This window comes from Meles meles, chromosome 10, assembly GCF_922984935.1.
Source record: "Meles meles chromosome 10, mMelMel3.1 paternal haplotype, whole genome shotgun sequence".
NCBI lineage: Eukaryota > Metazoa > Chordata > Mammalia > Carnivora > Mustelidae > Meles > Meles meles.
The window spans coordinates 51,484,657-51,498,922 of NC_060075.1; the positions used below are offsets into that span (position 1 = coordinate 51,484,657).

The 14,266-nt window shown below is 42.3% G+C and overlaps 1 pseudogene; it reads right to left on the reverse strand.

Moving 5' to 3' along the window:
- Window positions 1-13,519: 13,519 nt before the first annotated feature.
- LOC123951795 lies at window positions 13,520-13,920 on the reverse strand (annotated as a pseudogene).
- Window positions 13,921-14,266: the final 346 nt, after the last annotated feature.

The window sequence follows — 14,266 nt, forward strand, 5'->3', positions numbered from 1 at the left end:
TCACTCCAATTCTGAAAGTTCTACAGTGGGTAAAATGCCATCCAACAGCATCATGTGCTACAAGGAAACCGTTCATGATAGGAAAAGTCAGTTGATGTAGCAAACCTCCCCATGCCCTTACTTGAAGAAATTGTCACAGCCATCTGACCTTAAGCAACCACTAGCCCATCGGGCAGCAGCTGTTGACTCGGAGGCAAGACCTTCCCCCAGCAAAAGGATGACAACACACTGAAAGCATTTTTTAGCATAAAGTTTTTTTTTTTTAAGATTTTATCTATAAGTAATCTCTACAACCAATGTGGGGCTCAAACCCACACCCTTGAATGTGTCAAGAGTCACACACTCTGCTTACTGAGCCAGCCAGGTGCCCCAGAAGAAAAGTATTTTTAATTAAAGTATGTACATATTTTTTTTTAAAGATTTTATTTATTTATTTGACAGACAGAGATCACAAGTAGGCAGAGAGGCAGGCAGAGAGAGAGGAGGAAACAGGCTCCCCGCTGAGCAGGGAGCCCGACACGGGGCTCGATCCCAAGACCCTGGGATCATGACCTGAGCCGAAGGCAGAGGCTTTAACCCACTGAGCCACCCAGGTGCCCCAAAGTATGTACATATTTTTAAGAGGTAAGGCTATTTCACACCTAATAGACTATGGTATAATATAAACATAACCTTTATATGCACTGGGAAACCAAAAAATTCATTTGCTTTACTGTAAATATTACTTTATTGCAATCTTTATATCTTCAAGATATGACTTTTTTTGTCCTTAATTGTAAGACTTAGAGTCCTTGGCCGGTAGTGTCAGTATCTGGATCACTTACAGATCTATTGTCTTCCCCCCCCCCCCATCAATTTTCAGTCATTTTGACCTTTCTCTTGACATGCCAAGTAAGTGTGTGTTGGGGTGGGGGGGGGAGGTGTGTGTCTGAAGTTTATTATGTGAAGATACAGGTAGAGCTCTCAAGAGTGGGAGGGCTCCCAACAGGGTTACCAATCAGGGCCTTTAGGGTTGGTCTTTTACAGAAAGCTAACCAGGGAACTTAAATCCTTTTCACATCTCTATTGATAACACCTTGATGGCCTACTTCCTTTTTAGGGGCTGGTTATTCTTTGTTGGTTGCAGGTGATTATGGTTTTCCACCTCACATGCCTAGGGACATGCCAAGTAATTTTTAATTGAAGGCGGACATGGAGCATTAAAGATTATGGTGGCTCTGGATGATATCTTCCTCCAGAGGAAGTTCACTCTTTCTTTGCAGGGTAGTTAGATAATCAGGGAGGCTGATTATCTCAATCCATTTAGAGACTGAGCTGGCTCAAGGCTGGACTGAAATTTTGGAAAGGCTTTTTCTACATCTGATTCAACCCTGATGTTAAAGTGTAGCCTTTTAGGGTTCCAGCAGACCACTTCTCAGCATTTTGGATGAGATCGAGTGTGGGGAATTGACTGGGCTCATCCCAAGGTGAGTCTTGAACTCTACCCTTGTCTGCTCAGCACTCCTAGACTGACACAAACTCCATCGGGCTCATTAGAGCCTGTCTGCTTGGCTCCTTAACTTTGGTCAGCTTAAAAATTTGGCAAATGTCTTAAGGGCAGGATGTTGGTATACCTTTTGCCCCTTCTTAGAGACATTCAGCCTTCCATTTCCTACTTTTCATTTCTTCATCCCAGAGAAGTTTCTCTACCTTTTAGTAGAGGCCCTCTGCCCAAGTACTTCCCCGGGATTCTTAGGCTTTTTGACCCACACCCAGAATAAGTTGTTGCCCAGAAAGAAAACGCAGCTACACACCGTGGGCTCATTTCTTTCTCAAATCCTCCCTTCTCTAAGATTTGATCTTTTCAAGACCTGATTTCTTCTCCATTATCCTCAACTGCAGTCTACTTGGTGGCAGGTTCCCATGTGTGAGAGGTGAGCAGCAGGCCCCCCGAACTGCTCTCCTCCGGCTCCATCCTGAGAACTGCCGCTGTAAGGAACTTGCCCGGCATCTGAGTCCTGCTTCAGTGACAGAGGGCTGACCTCTCTCCTTCCCTGCAGCCTGCCAGTGTTTAGTTCCAGACCCCACACCAGCGTCACTCTGCATCCCAGGCCAGAGTGAAACCACGTAGGCTTGCTTTGTTTTGTTTTCTGAAAAGTAGTATTGCCTGCCTTCTAAATCCTCCTCTCTCCCTGTTGATAATTCTGAAGTGCTTTGTCAGTTCCAAATCAGGCATGAAAGAAGGCTCATTTTGACATTCACAGACATATTTCCTTTTGTCTTTACAATTATTCCTGAAATAAAAGCCTTAATAGCCCTTCCGTAGGTCACGTTCTCTGCTGTAAATTATAAATGAGTCAGTTTGTGACTCTGTTGGTAAGCAGCATCAAAGATCTTTATTAAAAATGGAAATGGTAGCTATTTTATAGTTCTGAGACTTCGTGCTCCAGTTTCATGTGTATCAGGTGTTTTCTATGCCTGGTCTCATTTAACACAACAGCCCTATGCACGGTAGCGTTGGGGGGATTACTGAATACACTTTATCAGGAAATGAAGCTGAGAAATGTTACATTGCTCATTAGTAAGTGGTAGAACTAAGATTCAAAGTCAAGTCTGAGTCCAAAGCCCTTATTCTTTCAAACACAGCTTTGCCCCCAGCCCCTAATTCTCAGTGTCTGATGTCACAAACAATTTCTAACCTCAACCCGGTGTAGTCATCGGAACCACCCCCAAAGAGACTGTGGACGACACAGAACAGTCCATCACCCTGACTGAATAGTTAAAATGCAGTGACATACAGAACATTTGTAGTCGCTGATAACAAAATTTAGGACTATTACACCTAAGTACCAGTTAGTGGCTGAGAACACACAAAGAAGATTGAGGCTTTTATGTACCTTGTTATCTCTAAAAAAAAAAGAACCCAGATTCTTGGTACAACCATTAGTGAGTTGCCTCTCCCCTATCCCTTCTGCATGCTGGACATCCCCTTCACACTGCCCATTTCCCACTAGAGCAGAGGGTCTGTGTTCTATTTATCTTTGTATCACTAGCACTTAATGTTCCATGAATTAATATGGATGATCTTCCCAACCATAATTTAAGTTTAATGATGGCAGAGACTGTTTCCTTTCATTTCAGTCCCCAGACTGTTGTTAAGTACTCTCTGATTGCATGAACCAGAGATCTCACACTATCTCAAGTAGTGGGGGTTTACTAGAAAAATCTCATTGCAAGGATGGAGGCCGTTATCATTCAGGCTTCGAAGAATAGCACCATTCGCAGTCTAAGCTAGCTCTAGGGGCCAGATGAACACGTTTGGTCCTCCAGCAGGAATTGTTCGACCTAAGGATGCTAACCTAACATGCCGCCGTTAATATGACTCCTGTTTTATATTGGTTCTCTTTAATGTCTTGTCTACACCTGTTACCAATTAGCTGACTCTTTCTCATTCAACCACCCGAGGGAGAAAATCCAATTACCTTATTAATTATTCCTGTTTTGTAGAACATTTTAAACCAAGCCGCTTCGTACATTTCCAGGTGCCCACCTCTGTCCTAATTGGTGGTCTTCTTTAACACAAAAACAATCCAGCAGGAGCCTACTTCAGTTAGCTTGGGACTCTCAAGGAGGAAATAACTAGTGGGCCTGGCAGTCCCTGGGACTGGCATGTCCATTAAAGGCCTTACACGAAGTTCAAAATTAATGTTTATTTAAGTTATTTGAAGGGAGAGCCAGAAGAATTTCATGACTGTGTATAATTTAATCCTGTTTAGTATATCCTGGATATTTGGTGGGGCCTTAACAATGAGCTAGGGTACAAATGTCCTTTTCTTTGATTTGTAGCTGTCATTGCCGTTTTGAGATTCTGGAAGAGTTTGTGAACCTGTCCCTTTCTTCACAGTCAGTTCTGTGCTTTTGGCTAAAAAGCTAGCTCTTTCTGAGGTTAAATGTTTTTCCCTTTGGATCCTAGAGCTATGATACTTTATTTTTAAATAACCATTTACCAAGCAATATGTCCTTTTCTCTCTCTGAATCATTCAGTACAAAAATAAGCAATTTCATATTGTCCTGAATTGGCCTTTGAGTGTTATGTTTGCCTTATGTCTGTTTTTTCAAATTCAACATTAATTTTTTGTATACATTTCGTATACTATTAATATGCAACATACGTTATTTGATGTAGTCCTTCTAATACCCCTGTGAGGTAGATATTATTACTATTTTAAAGATTAGTAAATTAGAGTTCAGGAAGCTTAAATAATTCGTCTCAGTTATATAGCTCGTGAGTATGGTGACAGAGGTTTAAAGCCCATGGCTGTCGGTCAAGTCATTTCCCCCACCTATGTTTAGTCATTTTCCAGACTCTTTCAGAACACTGGACATTAGGGGGTATAGCTTAGTGGTAGAGCATTTGACTGCAGAACACTGGACATTATTCGGAGGTTACAGAAAAGTAGAACTGCCTTCCAGCTCCCCTCTTCCTCATGCCCCCCTTTCTTCCCTCTGTGCTCTTCATCATCTGACGCAGCCAACTGAGTTCTCTTTGGTTCTCGCTAGACAACAGGGTTTGGTGCCCAATATATGAAAACATTTCTTGGACGCATAAACAAATACGTAAATTTAGATGACTTAATAAGTCACAGGATCAGATATAATCTGGGAGCTCTGGAGGGAATAAAATGGGGGAAAAGAAATTGTTAGGAGAGAGACTAGGATGAAAGAGAAAATAAAGGAGCTAAATAATTTTACATCCTCAGTTTTTCCTAGAGCTGGCTCTGTGTACATGATTCTCAGAGTGAAGGGTCCTTTTAAGAACTGATAGCCAAATTCAGACACTCTATAAAGTAAGAGAAACCGTTCAAAATATGATGGGCAAATCCTGGGGAACCGCCGTGCTTGGCTTTGTAGTGAACGCAAGAGGGCGCTAAGCTCCACAACGATCCACAGGGCCACTAAGGCCTGCATCTAGCATCGTGGCATACATACAAATAAATAGCTTTCCAGTGATATTTCTCTCTCTCTCTCTTTAAGATTTATTTATTTATTTGAGAGAGAGAGAGAGAGCAGGGGCTGGGGCAGAAGGAGAGGGAGAATCCTTGAGGAGACTCTCCGTTGAATGGGGAGTCTGAGGCAGTGATTGATGTCAGGACCCTGAGATCATGACCTGAGCCGAACTCAAGACTGCCGCTTAACCAACTGAGCCACCAGTTGCCCCTCAAGTGTTATTTCTTAAAAGTTATATCAAGTGTTAAACAGGAACTTATAACTATATCTACCCCTAATTTAGTAGATGCCAGTCTCAGTTAATTTGTGATTTTTTTTAATGCCTGAATGACACTAATATTTCTAAGGAAATCAAAAAAGGTTTGGTTAGACATAGAAAGGGTGCATAGAAAGATTGCAGAAACGTTAGTAGGAATCACCTAAGCTTTCTCAGTGAAGAGGGAGGCTTAGCAAAGACTTCAAATGTTGCTGTCCCATGAGAAGAACCAAATATTCACATCATCCTCACTGAACACCATTAACTCTTCCAACCATCTAACCCCCATGCTCTAGGTCCCTGCTCACAAAGCAACCTCTGGAGATTATTTGGTTTCTCATGGGAGGTCAGTGTCCATAAACGGATGCTCAAGGGCAAAACAAACTTTAAAAATTCTTATTTCTTATGGCAAAATGAAAGTGAGAATATTATAACTATTTGGTGGCAGTTATTATTTCTTGTTTTAGGAGAGGGAAGATTTTAAAACAGCACACCAAGTTTGAGTGTCAAAGAGAACCATCAGCAGAAATTTAAAAAAAGAGATGAGGGACTATAGCAGTTAAGGTTTTGCCATGAATTTGAGGTACAGGCCATTTGTATAGGTGACAGCTATCAACGGCAAGCAGTTGAAGATGAGGTCTTTTATGGTACGAGGAGAGATGAGGGAGAGAAATACAGGTTAAGGAACCACTGGCATGGGAGGAATATTGCATGCATAGGGTTAGTAAGGACCCGCGTGGAGAAAGAAGAAATGAAGCCTGAAGACAGCCTTAGGGGGTTAGGAAGCAAGACCCAGAAAAGGCAATGCACCAAGATCCTGTGGCCCTTGCGTAGGGGAGGAGAGATGTCTTTTGGAAAGGAAAGGAGTAGTGTCAAGTGCTGCAGAGAAGACACAAACTGTAAGGACCGGATTTTCGTACTTAAGATTACTGGATATAGTCAAGAGAACAAGATAAGTTTAGGTAGAAGTCAAGCTCCGAGAGTTTACCAGTAGGTGAGCCAGAAACATCTTGTCATTCCAGAAAGCAAGAAAACTCAAGGATCTAGAAGCCAGTTTGAGAAGGATAGTAACTGGCCAAAGACAAATCAATATGAACATCAATAAGGATAGTAACTGTATTAGTTCTCTGTTGTTGCTATTACAAATTACCACACTTTAGTTGTTTGAAACAACACAAAGTTGCGGTTCTATAGGTTAACGAAGCCCAACACAGATGCAAATGCTGGGTCCTCAGATCCCATCACTCTTGACCTCCTCTTTCTTCCTCCCTCTTCCATGTTTAAGGACCCTTGTGAGTACATTCGGGCCACTCAAGTAATCCAGGATATCTCCCTATTTTAAGGTCAGCTGGTTAGCAACCTTGATTCCATGTGCTACTTTAATTTCTCCTTGCCATATAAATGGAACATATTCATAGGTTTCTGGGGTCAGGACATGGACACGGGACATGGTCTACCACAGTAACTACAATAGATTAAAACACATCAAATATGTTTAAACGCTTAAGTTCAAAATGATACTAAGACAAACAGAGCTCACTGCCAGGAAACTGGCACAGTATTTTGGAGACAGATCAATAAAGGGAAATGATCAAGTATTCTGACCTTCTTGACATGGTCTACCACAGTAACTACAATAGATTAAAACACATCAAATATGTTTAAACGCTTAAGTTCAAAATGATACTAAGACAAACAGAGCTCACTGCCAGGAAACTGGCACAGTATTTTGGAGACAGATCAATAAAGGGAAATGATCAAGTATTCTGACCTTCTTGTACAAACTTTACCTTGGTAACCAAGAAGTTGATAAAGGAAAATTTTTCTTTATAAAAGTATTCCAGCTATTACATTAGGGGGGAACTCCATCATTTCCCAACCCTCCGTGAATTAATGGATCTGGACAATAATTATCAATGACAGCTAACATCACAAAAATGCAACAGACATCTGGATACTCTGCACCTACTGACAAGATTACAGAGCACCACCTATGACTTCTTCCCAAAGCAGCAGATCCTAAAACTGGTGAAGCCTCCACATCCAACCACCCACTTATGGAAAAAACAGAGGACAAAGGAACACATTCAACAACTCCAAGAGATGCAGTAAACAAAATCCGAACTGTGGGAAACTCCACAAAACAAATGAGCACAATATAAAACAAAACAACAGAACAAAACCAACCAACCAACCAACCACCACCACCAACAAAACCTTATAAGAACAACAAAAGATGGAGGGAAACTCATTGTTAGAAGACTTAGAAACCTCAACCAGTTGTGATGTGTGGGTCTTATTTGGGTCCTAATTTATAAGCAATAGGAGAAATGTGAACAATAATAGCATAATCAATATTAAACAATTGTGTTATGGTTTTTTTTAAGGTGCTACAGTACTGTTTTTTTTTTTTTTTAGAAATTATTCTTTTAGAGGTATGCATTTGCAGATTAAATGATATGATGTCTGGATTTGCATCAGAATAGCCTAGGGGTAGGGCAAGGGTAGGTGGGGGAACAGAGGAAACAAGTTTAGCCATAAGCAGGTAAGTGTTGAAGCCAGTGTTGTGTATGCGGAGTTTTTCTTTACACTGTCCCCTCTCTTTTTTAAAATATGGGCAAAGAACCCAGGCTCTGCAGTCAGATGGCCTGGGCCAAATCCATCTATTGTGTAATTCACAGGATTATAAGGAGATTTGAATGAGAATATGTTTTTGTAGTAAAACATGCATAACATAAAATTTACCCTTTAACCATTTTTAAGTGTACAATTGAGTGGCATTAAGTACATTCACAGTAGTGTGCAGCCATCACCGCTATCCGTCTCCAAAACGTTTTTTAGCATTCCAAACAGAACCTCTACTCCTTAAACAAAACCTGCCCATTCCCCCTCCCCCAGCCCCTGGCAACCTCTCTTCTACTTTCTCTCTCTATGAATTTGCCTATTCCAGGCGCCTCGTATAAGTGGAATCATTCAATATTTGTCCTTTCGTGTCTGCTTATTTCACTTAGCCTGATGTTTTCAGGGTCCATCCATGTTATAGCATGTGTCAGAATGCCTTTCCTTTTTTAAGGCTGAATAATATTTGTGTGTGTGTGTCACATTTTATTTATTCATTCATCTGTTGAGAGAATATTTTATTTTTTAAAAGATTTTATTTTTTAGAGAGAGAGCAAGGGAGGAGGGGAGAGGGAGAGGGAGAATCTCAAGAAGACTCCTTGTTGGACGCAGAGCCCTGCATGGGGCTCAATCCCACAACCCTGAGATCATGACCTGAGCTGAAACCAAGAATCAGACACTTAACCAAAGAGAATATTTTGAAAGCATTTTAAAAAGCATGTGGTATGGGGCACCTGGGTGGCTCAGTCAGTTAAGCGTCTGCCTTTGGCTCAGGCCATGATCTCAGGGAGCTGGCATTGAGCCCGTGTCAGGCTCCTTGTTCAGTGTGCAGTCTGCTCCTTCCTCTCCCGGGTCATGCTGTCTGTCTCTCTCTCTCAAATAAAATAAAATCTTTTTTTTAAAAAAAGTATTTGGAATATAAATGAGTGTGCTGAATGCCCCCAGTAATTATTTTTAAGGATATCTTTAAAGTAATCTCCACATCCAACGTAGAGCTTGAACTTAAAACCTGAGGTCAAGAGTTGCATGCTCCTCTGACTGGGCCAGCCAGATGCCCCTACATAGTAATTAATATTGTTACAGGAAAAATGCAAAGAAAACACACCAAACTTTTAACCACAATTGTAATAGAGTGGAGGGGTTCTGTTTTCTTTGTTTTTTTCTATGTGATTTGCATTTCTTGGTAATGTGGTTTGATCAGTGAAGATTATTGTAAATACACATAGACACATTTTAGCTACTCTTCATTCTTTCTACCAAACTATTTTAAAAAGGAGGTGGACATGTTGCCTCATCCATTTTTTTTTTAAGATTTTATTTATTTATTCGACAGAGAGAGATCACAAGTAGATAGAGAGGCAGGCAGAGAGAGAGAGAGGGAAGCAGGCTCCCTGCTGAGCAGAGAGCCCGATGCGGGACTCGATCCCAGGACCCCGAGATCATGACCCGAGCCGAAGGCAGCGGCTTAACCCACCGAGCCACCCAGGCGCCCCTCATCCATTTTTTTTAATGGTCTTTTTTGAAAGTATAGACTATTGTCCATTTTGCTCTGAGAAAGCGCTGCATTACACTCTGTGCCCAGTGGGTGGCGATATCCACATTCAAGTCTGTCTGCCACTTACTCCATCATAACCAGAGCCCCTATTAACAAACATTCTGGTGTGTTACCGTCTTAGAAATGAAGGCCAGTAGCTATCTACTTTTCACATACAGTCTTCTATACTGCCAACGTCGTGGACACCGGCTCCAGATTACATCTGTGCCTGTGAAGTCCCACCTCCCCTGATTCTAATCAGCTGCCTCCACGGCCCCCAACCAAGCCAGTCATGGAGTTGTCAGAGTCATCCTGGTGACTGGGAAAGAGGGGAGCAGAAGGTAAGCAAGGAAAAAAAGAAGCTGATTTTCCCTTCTTTCCTCAGTTGGGGAAGAGGAAAGACTTTAATATGAAATGAAGTTTATTTTGCCTCATATAAGACATAAAGTTTTTTTTTTTTATTAAAGATTTTATTTATTTATTTGACAGACAGAGATCACAAGTACGCAGAGAGGCAGGCAGAGGGGTGGGGTGGGGGAAGCAGGCTCCCGGCTGAGCAGAGAGCCCAATGCGGGGCTCGATCCCAGGATCCTGAGATCATGACCCGAGCAGAAGGCAGAGGCTTAACCCACTGAGCCACCCAGGCACCCCAAGACATAAAGTTTTAATCAGCGGCTTGGCACTAGACATGACCAGTTGATTCTTTGTTACTTACGAATAAGGCTGATCCTGAGCTCGTCTACACCAAAAGGGCTGAACCAATCATCAAAATACATCAGTACTCCTGTACCAGATGGTAAACTTTCCAGCCTGAGCTCCCTCATACACCTGTTACACTGTTATTTATAAACTTAAGCAAGTCAACAAACACAACTACAAAATGAAGGAAATGAAAAATTAGTGAGAGTCGCAGACTATAAGAGAAATCCACACAAATCAACTGCCTTGCTCTGCCAAGTTAAAATTTATAAACTTTATAAAAATTCCATTCATAAGAGTGAAAAATGTTAATAAGGAAAGACAGGAGATTTTGTCAAGGCCGTAGTTTTAAAACTCTGGTAGTCATAAAAAGAATAAAAGCAAGACACATCAGTATGAATGGGGAGGTTTATGTCCTATTTAAGAAAACAACATTCAGTAAGATTTTAGTTACTAGGTTTCTGGTTCTCAAAAGTGTGCTCCTGAGGCCACCCACTCTACTAAGAACTCAAATTTGGTTATCACTTGCACTCCTCATAGCTGGGTAGCATCACCCATATTTACTAATGAGGAACAGAGGTTAGAGGGGTAAAGCGTTCAGCTCCTGAGGTTCCAGAGTTGCTGAGTAGAAGTACCAGAATTAAAACATAGGCCTGCTTTACTCCAAAGCCTATCTTCTCCACCAAACAAGGCTGCCTGCCAACAGGATGCTGGTAAAAAGAATTTAATATATGTACTGCAGAAGCAGGCACCAAAAAATAATGTTGTAAACAGTACAGAGCTATAACAGAAAACCCTGATTATTTAGTCTGGTCTGACTTACTCCTCTGCTTCTGAATGCCAGGAAGCTCCAGAGACTGACATGCTCTATTAGCACAATCTTAAATCAGAGTTGTGTGTGTGTGTGTGTGTGTGTGTGTGTGTGTGTGTTTTAAGTAGGCTTTAAGCCCAGCATGGAGTCCACTGTGGGACTCAAACTCACGACCCTGAGATCAGGACCTGAGCCATGACCGCACCACGCAGCCGCCCCTTCACTCACATTATTGTTAGAGCAGGTAAATGGACGGATTTGCCGGGCATTTGAGCAGTAAATGCAGTCCACACTTCGTGGCCCATTGGATGGATCTCATCGCAGAAAGGGAGAAGGCCAGACCAGCACTGGAGGTGCTGGCGCTGAGAAGGAACACAAGTCTAATCAAGAACTCAGTTGGCTCAGTTGGTTGGGCAGCTGCCTTCGGCTCAGGTCATGATCCCAGCGTCCTGGGATCGAGTCCCACATTGGGCTCCTTGCTTGGTGGGGAGCCTGCTTCTCTCTCTGCCTCTGCCTGTGCTCTCTCTCTCTGATAAATAAAATCTTAAAAAAAAAAAAAAAAGAAAAGAAAGAAAGAAAGAAAAAAGAACTTAGAGGAAGCTCCCGTGTGGGTTCACCTGCTGGCTCCACTCCAGCCCCTGCGCGTAGCGCTCCTGCCACGGCCCCTGCAACGCAGGGATCTCCAGCTGTGCGGCAGTGCCCAGCACACCACTGTGAGGAAAGGGCTCCCTAAGCACAGGTTTTCCGTAACTGAACATAATCTGGAGAGCGTTTTTGCTTTTAGGGAAAAAGGCAAAAAGTGAAAATAGCATTTGGCATTTGTTTTGGGGTGAGGCTTGTATCCTTCCCTGGGAGGCACGTCTGTGCAAGCGGCCTGGCTTTGACCGTGTCTGTGAGCATCTCTGCTTTATCTTGATTTGTTTTTTGCATCTGTTAGCAAGGTGCATCCTCGGGCATCAGAAAAGCCCAAGAGAGGTTATGTTTTTGGTCTAGGAATGCTTAGTAAATTTACCATATAAATTAATGGTAATAGTTTCTTCAATTTATGCCATTCCTGATTTCTGAAGTTTTCATAAAAAACACTGTAGTTGCAGGGGGGCGCTGGGTGGTTCAGTCATTAAGTACCTGATCAGGTCATGATCTCACGCTCCTCGGATCATGCCCCACATCGGGTTCCCTGCTCAGCAGGAAGTCTGCTTCTCTCTCTCCCACTCCCCCTGCTCTCACTATCTCTCTTTCTCTCAAATAAATAAATTAAAATCTTTTTTTAAAAAAAGAAAGAGAAAAAGAAAAAAGAACACTCTAGTTTCAGATAGCTAAGGAAACTTGTATTCTGACTGAGTCCCCCTCTGCCCCTGGTGAAGAAGCACAGAGTTACTCTAAGCTTCTCTTTGGTGGTTACATTAGGTGACAGTGAGAACTGCCCTGGGGAAAATCCTCCAGCCCAATGTGGTCAGTTCACTGACAACACCGAATCCCTCACCCTTGATTTTCTGCCATTGAGTGGGCATTAATCAGCATTATGCAGACCAGTAACATGTTGTGGTTCTGCCAGTTTCCCAGATAAAAGTCACTCCTACAACAACAAAAAAAAATATATATATATAAAGGTAATTATATATGATATATGTATTCTTTTTAAATTTAAAGGGAATTTTCCCTTATAACATTATAACATTTAAAATTTTTTATTAAAGATTTTTATTTATTTATTTGACAGACAGAGATCACAAGTAGGCAGAGAGACAGGCAGAGAGAGAGGAAGGGAAACAGACTGCCCACGGAGCAGAGAGCCCAATGTGGGGCTTCATCCCAGGACTCAGGGATCATGATCTGAGCAGAAGGCAGAGGCTTTCACCCACTGAGCCACCCAGGCACCCCTAACATTTAATTTTTTTATAGTTTAATGTATTTTAAAAGCAAACTTACAGGAACAGCACAGAAGACAGACAACATTAAAAACATTTGCATGTAGGACAACTCAGAAAAGTATAGCGAATGGATAGATCTGCTGTATGATAAAAATGCTACAAACACCATTTAGTTGCTGTCAGTAAGAAATTGAGTTGTTTAAAAAAAAAATCCAAATGTTGGCATTGTCCAGAAAATTTTAACAGGTTTATTTATAATTGTTATAAAGTTGAACTGCTGAAACGTGCTCACTGGAACAATTTGACTTGCATTAATGCTTTATGTCCCTGCGTTCATATTAAAGATTCACACACAAATAAAAATGGAAAAACTGCCAATACCTAATTTCTGTCCCTTATTTTTCCACTTGCAATCATATACTTAGGTACCTTTTGACCCTGTGGGGAAAATATCTGACGTTCAGAACTACCAACGACAGGGAGAATTTTTTTTTTTTTAAAGAATGAAATGTTTTCCACTAAATGGATTCTTTTTTATTTTTATTTTTATTTTATTTTTTTGACAGATAGAGATCACAAGTAGGGAGAGAGGTAGGCAGAGAGAGAGAGAGGAGGAAGCAGGCTCCCCGCCAAGCAGAGAGCCCTATGCGGGGCTCGATCCCAGGACTCTGGGATCATGACCTGAGCGAAAGGCAGAGGCTTTAACCCACTGAACCACCCAGGCGCCCCCACTAAATGGATTCTTAAGTACGTTCTCCACCTACGTGGCATGCTATCTGGACGTCTTCTGGCATAACTGTTAAATGCTTGACATGGATAGCACAGGGGTTGGTGTCTTCAAAGAGGCCCACCAGAGAGGCCTCGCTTGCCTCCTGCCAAGCGCCAATGACTGTCCTCTGGAAGCACAGATCTGTTCTGAAGTCCTGAGCGACTTCTCGCACCAGACGCTGGAGAGGAAGTCTGCGGATCAGAAGTTCCGTGGACTTCTGCTAAAGCCTCCTTTCGGAGGAGCGCCACGGTACCGGGCCTGTAACGGCGAGGTTTCTTCATCCTTCCAGTAGAGGGCGCCCTCTCGCAGGTGGCTTTTGTAGCCAGTTGCTTCCTTGGTGCTTTATCTGCGGGCTGTCTGCCTTGTAGGACCCATGCCACGGAGACCTCCTTACTTACCCTCCTTTGCCTTCGGCTGGAGCTCGGTGAGCTAGAGGAGGCGCGGCAGCCGCTGCGAACACAACTGGAAGCATAATATTTACTTTTAAAAATTACCCTAAGTAGAGCCGTATGAGTTTAACAACGAATATATGATTCTGTATTTCCACTTTTTTAAAATCCCGTGTTTTTTGCAAAATTGATCAAGATTTGCCACTTTTGCCTTTGCTCAGGACTGATATCCCCCAAAGCTCCTGGTTTCACTACCACAAATTATAAATGGGTCGTGGATGATTCTGCTGTTCCCCATTGGCATGAAGACAGGAAGGACTCTGGGTGAGAAA